The 11,788-nt window shown below is 38.2% G+C and overlaps 1 long non-coding RNA gene across 1 annotated transcript; it reads left to right on the top strand.

Annotated features, from left to right (window-relative positions):
• Positions 1-235: 235 nt before the first annotated feature.
• Positions 236-8,332, top strand: LOC121148181. The gene is made up of 3 exons (XR_005882520.1): positions 236-246; positions 5,662-5,666; positions 8,237-8,332. It is a non-coding gene; the product is annotated as an uncharacterized LOC121148181 (long non-coding RNA).
• Positions 8,333-11,788: the final 3,456 nt, after the last annotated feature.

Genomic DNA, 11,788 nt, shown 5'->3' with positions numbered 1-11,788 from the left:
GGACATCTTGCATATTTGTTAAATAATCTCAACATTATGATCTAAATATTCTAAAATAAATAATTTGGTAAGAAGAATTATTTATTCATTAGTCTTAGAGAATATTTGTTTCCTAGTTCAGATTCTACAAAACCTACTCAATTTCTGTGAAATCCCTTAGAGAAATGATAAACTCACTGCACAGCATATAAGACTTTAATCATCATAGAAATATAAAATATAATCTCAAATATATTCATATACACAGTCACATTCATATGACTGTGCACCCCACACAACATCAACAATGAAGGACCACGTGTGCGAAAGTGAGCAGGTTTTTAAGAGCTTTTTTCCACAAGTGCTAGAGAGAGAACCACAAAGATAGGTGTACAAGGAAGTTTCAAACTGGGTGAAATGATTTTTAAATCTCAAACAAAATTATTGTATTGACTCCAGCAAGAGAGAATATATGTAAATAAGTAGCATTAGGACTGCATTGCTCTTGATAATAAGAATAGTTTCAGAAGATGTGTGGAGACTGATGTCAGAAAAGTTGAGGTGAAATGATAATGAGATCAGAAAACAATACTGTGTAGTTTGTTTTCCCTTGAGTCATTTACAGAAAAACGACTATAGCTGAAGAAACATGTAGGACTGAGAGAGCATGCTTTATACAGTAAGATTTCATGTATGTATGAATTAAAGGAAGGAACACAGGGGGAGAGGGAAAAAATAGGAACATTACAGGAGAAAAGAAAGGATGGAATGCTAGCAGAAGTGTAGGTAGCCCCTCCTACAGGCAAAAGACACATTTTGAGTTACAAGGGAGAAGGCAGAAGTAAGGTTAGAGCTAAGCAGACTACTGGGTTTGGCAGTAAGAAGATGAAACTATTGGCCCATAATAGCATTTACTTATTTTTCAATAAATTATGTGTCATTTATTGGCAGTGGACTGTATTATAGTTTGGAAGACGAGACAGAAATGTACAATAGATTTCTGAAAGAGTAAGTGAAGTTATGGGAGAATTGAATGGAATATCAATACTAATTTGATATTTAAGAAGAGAAACAATCTTGTGGGACAGTCTCCAGCAATGTTCAGATACTCATCTTCATGTGTACAATTGTTAAGCTTAGCCAAGGTTGGAATTTTACCTAGATAATATGATGGTACGCAAGGAGGAAGCTAAAGGCATTGGCAAGGACAGTCATAGTGCTGGACACTGGTGTCAGAGCTGGCCTAGCAGAGGCACTGGCCATCCCACAAAATCTATGTTCACTTGTTATTCTGAAACACTACACCTGGAGCCACTAATCATCCCAGTTTTCTTCAGCAGACTGGTTTCCTTAATGGCATGGGATACAATGATGAAATAAGAAGATAGTGAGATCTTGTCACTCCCAGTTCAACCGCTTCCTGGTAGCTAGATTATTTTCTGATTCCTGTATCCTAGTTCAAAGCAACAGGGGATCCTCTGACCTAGCACTAAGCTATCACGATCTGGGAAAATTGGGGGATTTGGACTCAAAATTTCACATGGAAATGTTCAAGCCCATCTAGACAGACCTGAATCCTAAGGTAGGTACTGAAACTCTTACTTTGGATAAAATGGTGCCTGTCACTGGAGTAGAATATTCCAAATCCCTAACCTGCTGATTTGGTGAACATTTATATGCACCAAAGCTGGTGCCTTGCACCAGATACTCAATAAATACTTATTATTTATGATTTGTTAGTGTACCCAGAATACTTCCTCTTCTGTCAGCCTAGCTATCTACAGTGAATGCACGCACCTCGACCCCAAAGAGTATGAATCTAAGCCAAAACAGTTATTATTGTCATTGTTATTATCTTACTTGATTATTGTTATTTATCTCTTCTCTTGCCAGCACCTAAGAAGGAATTTATGTTAGCAGCTGTTACAATTCTATGCATACAAATAATTGTAATGCCAATTTATAAACATTAAATGCCAGATCAATGATAAGCAAGGACAATAATAATAGGCTTGGATTTATTTCTACACAAGAAAAACAGTTTAATTCTGTTCCAAATCTTAGGATGCACGAAACTGACAGAGTAATAAGTGAAATAAGATCACAGATTTCCTATGTTCTTCATAAATTCTTTCAGCTAATAGCTATAAATTAACTTACAATACAACACAGCATTTTATATTAACATCACAGGGGAGCTAATGCACATATTCAAGTTAATTGTCAGTTAGTACATTTTAGCTCCAGGAAAATCAGTGGATTTGGACAGATTTTTAAAGACAAAAGAGACCTTCAGTTTAGAGTTTGATCCTGTTTACAGATGAAGAATTTCACACTCAAAAATTGTATGACTTCAGCACATAAATGGTGGTGAATTTTAACAGCAAATAAAAGTTTAGGAAGCTATTTCCAAAGGATTGAGCTATTGAGAATCTGCTAGTAAGCTGGTGTGGCCAGGGCAGGGAGCATTACAACCGAGTGAAGACAACAGTTGGGAAGGAATGAAACAAACTCAGAGCAACTTGGAGTGTGGATGGTCCAGTAATTAGTAAGCTAAATGCAGGCTGATGAGAGACAGGTTGAATATCCCTTGTTTTCTTGGGCTGACTTGGCTCAACAAAGGAAGGAGACAGGATACAAACCTGACTCTGTATATCAACTCAGCAGTAGGTTCCTGGCTTCCAAACAGGTAGGAAAATTTATACTTTCTTAACTATGACAGCATTGGCTCTAAACAAAGTGTGCACCATTTGGGAGATTCATTAGCACACATGAAGAATGACGGAACATTCGTGCTTAGTATCCCAAATTAAACCTTACTAGTATTTTATTGATGAATTGACACTGGCAATAATGAGTTACATAGTTCTTTCCGACCAGATGGTAAATATTTAAAATATTGCATCACTTTGGTGATGACAAATTTGGTGATATATTGCCTTACAAAAATTCTTGCAAAAGTTACTTTGGAGAATTAGTGAGAGAAGCTAATTTTTAGGAGAATAAAATTAATGCATTGAAAAAAAAAACACATTCAGGGGTCTGCATCATGATATAGTGGGTTAAGTCACTCCCTATAGTGTCAGTCTGTCAGAGGGTAACATCTGAGTCATGGCTGTTCTACTTCCAATCTAGCTACCTGCTAATGCACCTGGGAAAGCAGCAGAGGATGGCTCAAGGGCTTGGGAGCTTGCACCCCTGTGAGAAACTTGAAACACGCTCCCATCTCCTGACTTGGTTCAACCCAACTCCAGCTTTTGTGACCATTTGGGGATTGAACTAATGATTGGAAAAGCTCTCTTTCTCTCTTTCTGCCTCTATCTAACTCTCTTATCTAACTCTTTCAAATATATTAAATAATTTTTTTAAAAGAAAAAATTAAAGCCTCAGAAAATTGATATTTGGAACTATTTCCATTGTTACCACATTTGCTACTAAACTAACCAGTGATGAATTTTAACACTTCTTTTCCTCTGCATACTTAAATTTGGACTACAAATTTTCTAACCTGTTAGAAACAGTCTTCCAAATGAAGCCTTTTATCAAGTTTCAAACTTATTTGTTTTAAATATTGTAATGCGACACTTAATCCCTTAATTAACATTCTTGAAGGAGCACATTTGCCAAGAGAATTTCAAGAGAGAAACATGGGCTCATCCACTTGCTATTGTTACATTTTATTTCATCTTAAGATTATTTATGATAGTGAATGTAGTGTAAATACTCTGTCTCTAAATGTCCTCAACAAGTAGAACTTGGCCCAGCCAAAGCTGGGAGGTAGGAACTCAACCCAGATCTCCACACAGGGGCAGAGATGCAAAAACCATGAGTCATCACTGCCTGCTTCCCAAGGTACACACTGGGTACATTAGCAGTAAGCTGGAATCAAGAGCAGAACTGTGATTTAAGCCCAGTCTCTCCAACAGAGGATACAGGGGTCCAGAGCCACCTCTAAACAACCAAATATATATTGTATTTTTTTTTCAGATATTTCTGGCCAACATTTGGTTGAATTCATAGATGTATGTGTATATTTTTTTACAACTAGAGGCTTGCAATTACAAAAGTTTGGAGACTTAAGTATTATACTAGTTTTCCTTCTCCATCCAATGCTGAATCTACTACATTTTTAAAAATCTATTGTTTCAAAAATATTTTACTTTGATGAAACACATATCATCAAATTTTCCTTTTTAGTCATTTTTAGCATACAATTTTGTGGACACTGTGGCATTTAGCACAAACCACTGTGTGCAATAACTGCATTTTAGAGTGCCTCTTTAGAGTTTACCAAGTACTCTGAGGTAAATCATTTCATTTTGATCTCATTACTATTGATGCGAAAGAGGAGCTGGGTATTATTTAACCCATTTTATGGAAGACAAGGAACACACTGAGAAAATTAAATACATCTAATTACCAGAACCAGAATTTAAACCCTTATCTCTCAATACTTCATGAAACATTTTTAATACATTTTCACCCAAATCAGGCATATCTGAAAGTCCAAAGTTTTCTTCTAAATTACTTGAGACTGCCATAGGTGTATCCAGCATGGAACCTAAATGGGTGTAACATCTATATCCAAAGTGCAAAACTACTTAAGGCTGCAAAAGTTAGCACAGTTACAAGACTAGAGAGACTTTTGCCTCACTACACCTCTGCCACTACCCAGTCCTCACTCCATCAGCTCTAGCAGCAGTGCGGTGAGGGAGGAGTCTTGGCATACTCTTAGCACGTGAAGGACTGAGGTTTTCCTGCTAGTCTTTCTGCCCTTGTGCACCAGCCTAGCCCCCTCACTCTGCTGTTTTTCCCTCCGAATCTGCTCTCAACTTCTTCCAGTCAAGCTTACAGGTCACTTCCTGAGATGGCCTCTGTCACCCAGTTGTCACACTAGTCATCTCAGCTCACAGTAGTGCAGCTTCCCAGCTATAAGCATAGGACTGGAGGATCTCAGGGCACACAGCTGGGCACCCAGCACTGCTCAGTGAGCTCCATGAGCAGAAGGTGGGGTAGGTTAATTTGTATTAACCAGTGGGGTTGAGCTTCTCACTCTTGTGATAACCAAAGTGATTCAGTCTTTTAAAACCAAACCTAGGATACTCTCAGAGCACAGTGGGAGGGGGAGGTAATGAGAGTAAAAGCTTATTTGGGTGTAACAGCTGCGGTACAGGTATTCAATTTCCACTCTCCGAGCTCAACTGAAACCCTTAAAATAGCCTCTGAACCTTCTCCCAAGCCTGAGGCAAGCAGAATTTTCCCCTGGAGTTACCAAAAGTCCAATTCTCTCCTTATTCTCCTCTATGTCTCAGCATGAAGCCTAGAGGGTCAGAGCTCTGTGGGCCAATGCCAATAGCTGCCAAGTGCTGTCACTCCAGCAGCTAATGATGAGGCCCTGGCACCAAGCATTCTGAGCATAAAACAAGGCTGATTCAGGTGCTGGGCTCAGTCACATAGAAGCTGCCATCTGGATCTGCTTCCCTTCAGGAGAAAATGCCAACCTCAGGAATTCAGTCAAAGGAAGGGGCCTCCAGGTGCACCTTGACTTACCCTCCCTGGACCAGCAACGGTACACCCTCAGAAACAACCCACCTGCCCTAGGGCCTTAGCTGGGCAAATGTTGACATTGTTGCATGACCCAAGTGACAATCTGCAAGCAACAGAAAATGCAAAGGGTCCTAGTGTGGGTTCAAGGTCAAGATCAAAGCTAGTGCATTTAAGGTGAATTGCAGAAAGCATATCTTTCTAACATGCCTACCAAAGGCTATGGGTTTGTTCTCCTCCCTGCTGAAGAAGTCTTCTATGCTTTGTCCAAAATTTAAAAATAAACAAAAAAAAATAACAGATAAACTCATGAGCAAAGGATAAGTATCAAACAAGATCAATCAGAGGAAAACATAACTGAATGAAGGCAATTTTCAAAGTAGAAAAATTTCCTTTCCACTAAGCCAGCCACAGAGAATTATTTATGTGTTGGCTTAAATCAATGCATTAATAAATAAGCTATCATTTTTGTAAAGAGAAAAAAAATAAGTTGCTTCCCCTGAACCTAAACGCCAAGATATCTTGGCTTTTAAACAAAAACTGAATTTTTGCCTCAATGACCTTGTTTTAGCCCTTAAATGATTAACAACCAGATAAATACAATCTTATTAATAACCCACCAAACTTGTATATTTCAGTTTCTAAAATCTGCTGAATATTATGCCCATTATACCTCTTTGAAGCCAAGAGATAATTATAGGAAAAAAAAGCTATAGAGTAGATAAATGTAGTTTACTACCCAAGGTCTGGGTCCCCCTTTAACACCAGGGCTGGGCACAGATTTTCCTCTTTCTAATCTTTGTCCTGTAGAAGCTTCACCACATTGTCACCAAAGGGGGAGTTGATTTTTCTCTGTCTCCTCAGTGTTCCCCATTCTCGGCTCCTTCTGTAATTCTGGCTGTGATCTTACAGCACTAACAGAACATAAACATGCAGGCCTCCTTCTTTTAATTTCCCTCTGTAGTACAGCAGTAAGTGAAAAGGACTTGTTTTTCCCAGATGCAGCTAGCTATCTAAACTCTGATGCTTTCATGTTAACAGTTGATGGATTAACGGTGGAGAACTGATCGAATTATTTTAAAATAGCCAGAATATGATAATTATCTATTTTATATAACAACAGCTACTATATTATGTTTGGCCTATAGGAAGGGAAAGTAATTAACGTACTCTGTAATATAGCTCTGGCAACTAACAGCTTGGAACCTTTCCATGATTTGTTTTTTATACTGACCACATATCTGCAAAGAAATAAGCTTTTCCAAATGCAGGGGCAGGATCCAGCCCAATTCTTCGATGTTACCACTGCACAGTCTCCCTCTGTCTACCTCTCTGCCTTTACTTAAGAGCTATACACAATAAAATCTTTCATTCACAAACAAGTCGTTGTATGTGTAGTCTATTGGACTATTCCCTGCAGTGCGGGCATCCCATATGGAGCTGAGTCAAGTCCCGGCTGCTCCACTTCCAGAACAGCTAGCTGCTAATGCACCTGGGAAAGAAAAAGAAGATGGCCCAAGTCTTTTGTCCCAGACACTCACATGAGAGACTGGACAGAGTTCCAGGCTTCTGGTTTTGGTCTGTCCCAGCCCTGCCAGTTCTGGCCATTTGGAGTGTAAACCGTTAGATATAAGATTTTTCTCTTTTTTTCTCTCTCCTCTCCTATGTTCCTCTCTCCCTCTCTCTCTGTAACTCTGCTTTTAGCATTAATAAATGTAAAAAAAATTAAGTCCTTTATCAAGTCCATTTCCCATCTCCCACTGGTGATCCAGGCACTTGCCAGGTGCTTATATAGTGAACTCTGAAAAGTATTCTGCTCCTTCATGTTCCCAGGGTGGAAACTTCAACATTTATTTAGAGATATCCTTTCTACTAGATAACAAAGAGAAACAGAAGGAATATAAAGACAACTAAACTTTATCTTCTAGCATTTCTACGCCATCAGATTGTCCTTCTTATGAACAGCACAATTGGAGGATAACTAAGCAAAGAACCCACAAGTACTAGAGATGGAGTCCTTATGCTAATGACATCAGTGAAACTCCCTTTTGGACAGCAGCTGTAGCTGGAACAACACACAGTACAGTGTGGTTGTGATGACCAGATCAGAGTAAAAGTTAACGCTCCTAGCACATGACCACAAGCCAGGACAATAATAAGAGGTTGCTTTCTATCAGTACAGATTCTATCCCTGTGATTTTTTTCTCTTGCCTAATTACTGAAATCCTGCCACTAATCTCTCCAGACCCAGCCATGGCTTCATTTTCTTTTGTCACCTAGACCACTCAGCCCTCATTGTTACCCCTGTCATCTGAACTCCCTAAATACTCCTAGGTTCTGACTGCTCCTCTAGTCCTCTCTGCATTACATGTTCTTGACATGTCATAATGGTGTATGTACATGCACTTTTTATTTATTTCATATGTAAATATTTCACGTGCCTATTTTATAATGCTAAATACAAAGAAAATAAGCATTGATAATTTCCCTCAATATAATAATCAGAAAAAACAGCTGTAATACAATTTGATAAATAATCTGAAGCAATGGCACAATTCTGTGGGGATCAAGTTTCTAGAAGTGTCTGATCTATATATGATAGACCCCAGTACTCCATCACTACACATTACCATAAGTGAGAAGCCATGAAACAAGGTCAACAACAGGTATGAGTTAGAACAGCCACAACAGCAACAACAACAAATTACAGTAGGCGTATAATGGAACATGCGTCCCTGCAACCAGACGAAAGATGGATTCCCAATGAAACTGTTGCACATGTGTAGACAATGCGATGCTGGACTGTCTGACATTGTCTGTACCAACAATGTTGGGGTACACTTAAATAAGAGACTGATAGAATTATGATTCCTTATGAAGGACTACACTATTGTAACAAAATGGGAAAAATCTGATGGGGGGGTGAGCGTTTGGGAGGGGAATTCCAGCCTATACAAAATTGTATCACATAATTCAAAATTGTAATTGCTAGAAGAAAATGAGGTGATGGTTAGAGAATGCATTAAAAACAAAACAAAACAAAACAACAACAACAACAAAAAAACCACAACAAAAAACCGAGAACACCAGCCAATGCAGTAAGTGCTGAATTTGACTAACGAAAAAAAAAAAAGTAAATGAAAATGATAAAAATCAAGAAGCTAGAGTTCTCAGGTCATCTCATGTGCAGGACTGATTGATGAGAGACCATGAGCCAGGACCTAAAGTCATCCTTGCACGAAGATAGCCCAGAAACCAAGTGACAGTGACAGGAAGAGGGTGCGTGAAAGGGAGCCAGAGTTCTGAGGGAAGAAGGACTAAAACTGGAAGCATGTCTGATGCGTTCAAAGAGAAACGGCTCACTGTGAAGAAATGGCAGTAGCACCAGAGGCTTCAGTTGAGAATGTTCCAGTCATAGTCTGTATGCACACATAGAAGATACAAGCTGGGAAGTCAGGTCTGCAGATGCCAGAAAGAGGTCTTTATGTCTACTTCTTCATGACTGCTATATGGTAATCTACATTTTTGTTTGGGATTTTGTTTTTGACCACCCTGTTATGTCTCTAATGTATATACAAGACTTAGGTCTTAGTTACTTTCTCATAATATACACATTTACTTTCTCTTTTCAACATTCTACACAGAAAATAGCCTAAGATATGAATAACAGATTCTTCTTTATCAACCTGAGTTTGACTTAACAAAAAGTTCTAGAAGGTCAAATCTTAGCAACTTTCATTTTGCTGTTTTTCTCCCATCATCACGTTATCCCTCTGATAAGACATTGCTAGGTAATCCCTCCTGATATCATCAGCCATTACTTGCCATTTCACTTTCCCTGAGATTCTCATTTTTCTTGAGCACATATCTTATTCTCTTCAACGGCATACAAGAAAGATTCTCCCAGTCTGATACTGTGTCAAGGATTTAACAGGCCAAAAGTTTGAGAATGCTTGTTTATATGCACACACACACACACACACACACACACACACACACACACACACACACCAAGCTTTGCCACTTACCAAAGCGTGTGAGCTCAGCCTTATTTCTTGACCTTCTGTTCTTTAAAATGAAGATAATAGCAGTATCTGTATCACAGGACTGCTATGGGAAGTAAAGACAAAAATGCATATTAAGATGCTATTTCAGAACCTGAGGGGTCATGAGAACTCAATAAACACTGGGTTCTGAGGGCTATCATATAAATGCTGATAAATAAAATCACGCATGTGTGCATACCTAAGAAGGATGAACTGCCCTAACTGCAGATATAAAAGGGAATGCCCTTTCTTTTCCTTCAAAACACCACTGAGAAGCATCTCAACCTGAAGCTTTTGAGCATCCTAATCATATGTGGTTTCCTAGCTCAGAACAGCCCATCAGTCTGTTGCCTGATTTCCCCTTCTTCCTCAAATTTCATTCAAAAGCTCTTCTGTATTTCTTCTTCAGCCCTTGGGATTTTTCTCTTTGATTTTTAGCCATTTGGAATGAGAAATAAAACGGTGTTTGAACTAATGGGATCCAAAAAAGCACTGTTTATTTAACAAATATTATTTAAAAGTTTCTTGCAAATGAACCATTTATTGCCTCCATCAAGACTGAAATTTAATTTCTCTTTTGGTATCATCCCTTGGTATACTTCGACAAAAATAGTTTCTAATTAGAGTATCCTCCTCACTCACGCACCTCGTGGCAATTAGAGAGGACATGAACGGATTCTGATTCGCAACAAACCCTGAGCTTTAGACCCCTTCCCATGTGATGAGGCCCTTGGAGAATTCACCTTGAAGAAATTTGCCAACCTGAAATCAAACTTTGAATTTATTCTTCTAGCTTTTGCTTGTGTAAAAACAGCATACTCCTGCCTGGCTGTTAGTTATATACAGTAAGATGCATATTTCCTTAAATTATAGGCAGCCTTAGATAAGATTAAAAAAATAAGATGCACAGATTGTTTATAATGCAATACTTAACTTAAATGGATAGATGTGAGATAAAATGAAATATTATTATTTCAGAAACACTTGAAATTCTTTTCATCCTAACCTTTCCCTAGACTTGATGCTAAAACAAATAGTATTATTTACCAAAAGCAGAACAAATCTTTTATAACTTCACACCATTTAAGATGCTTATCATCAATAAATCAAGAAATAACAAATGTTTGCGAGGATTTCAAGAGAAGGGAGCCAGCTAGAGTACACTGTAGTACACAGAAATGCAGATTGGTGCAGCCATCGCAGAAAATAGTACAGAGGTTCCTAAAGAAGGCAAAATAGACTTACCATATCATCTAGCAATCCCTCCTCTGAGTCTAAATCTAATAGATGAAATCATCCTCTAATAAAGATACCTGCACTCCAATAGTCCCTATGGTGTTATTCACAGTAGCCAAGACACTGTGAAAAACTAAGAGTCCACAAATGGACAAATAAAGACAACGTGATACACACACACACGAGAATACTACTTAGCCTTTCCAGCAGAGATCTTGCCATCTCTACAACTAAAATGGGTCCGAGGGATATGATAGTATGCAAATACTCCAGACATAGAATGAAAAATACAGCATAATTTTATGTATATGTGGAATTTTAAGGAAAAAGAAAGGTCAAATACACAGAGATAAAGTGTATAGTTCTGGTCAACTAAGGAGGCAGTAAGAAAAAGGGAGATGAGGGAAAAAGGTACAAAGTAGAAAATGTGTAGGATGAAAAATTTAGAAGCATAATGTATGCCATAAAGACTAGAAGTAACAAAATCACATCATGGTAGTGGGGTTATGATTAAATGAGTAGATCTTAACTACTCTTGTTACCAAAAAGATATAATTATGTGCCATGGTAGATTTCTAAATCTCTTTAATTATGACAAACATCTTACTCCAGATAAAAAATTCTATAAAATTATCTGTGTGGTAGAAAAAGAACTGTCACAGGCCAGAGTTTCTGATCCAGATAAAATGAAGGAAGGGAGAGTGGAGACAAGGCTCAATTCTTGGCCTCCTAGACACTTGCTTCATTGCCATCCAAATCAAGTTAGAAGGAATCTGATTATTCAAATTCAAAACCAAAATGAATTTCATTATCTCTGTTTTAGCATTTATAATGCAAAAGAGAGAAACCATGGCAGTGTATTTTCAAAACTTTTCCTTAACTTATTATTTGAAAGGCAGAGAGACAAATTTGCAGACCTGAGCTGTTCCTTCCCTCTGGGTGACTCACAGGATGCCCAAAGGGCTAGGAGATGAGGATGAGTC

The sequence above is a fragment of the Ochotona curzoniae genome, unplaced genomic scaffold (genome assembly GCF_017591425.1).
Source record: "Ochotona curzoniae isolate NIBS_2020 unplaced genomic scaffold, NIBS_Ocur_1.0 scaffold_4683, whole genome shotgun sequence".
NCBI classification, from domain to species: Eukaryota; Metazoa; Chordata; class Mammalia; order Lagomorpha; family Ochotonidae; genus Ochotona; species Ochotona curzoniae.
The sequence above is the reverse complement of the archived record's forward strand: the minus strand, read 5'-3'. Positions and strand labels throughout refer to the sequence as shown.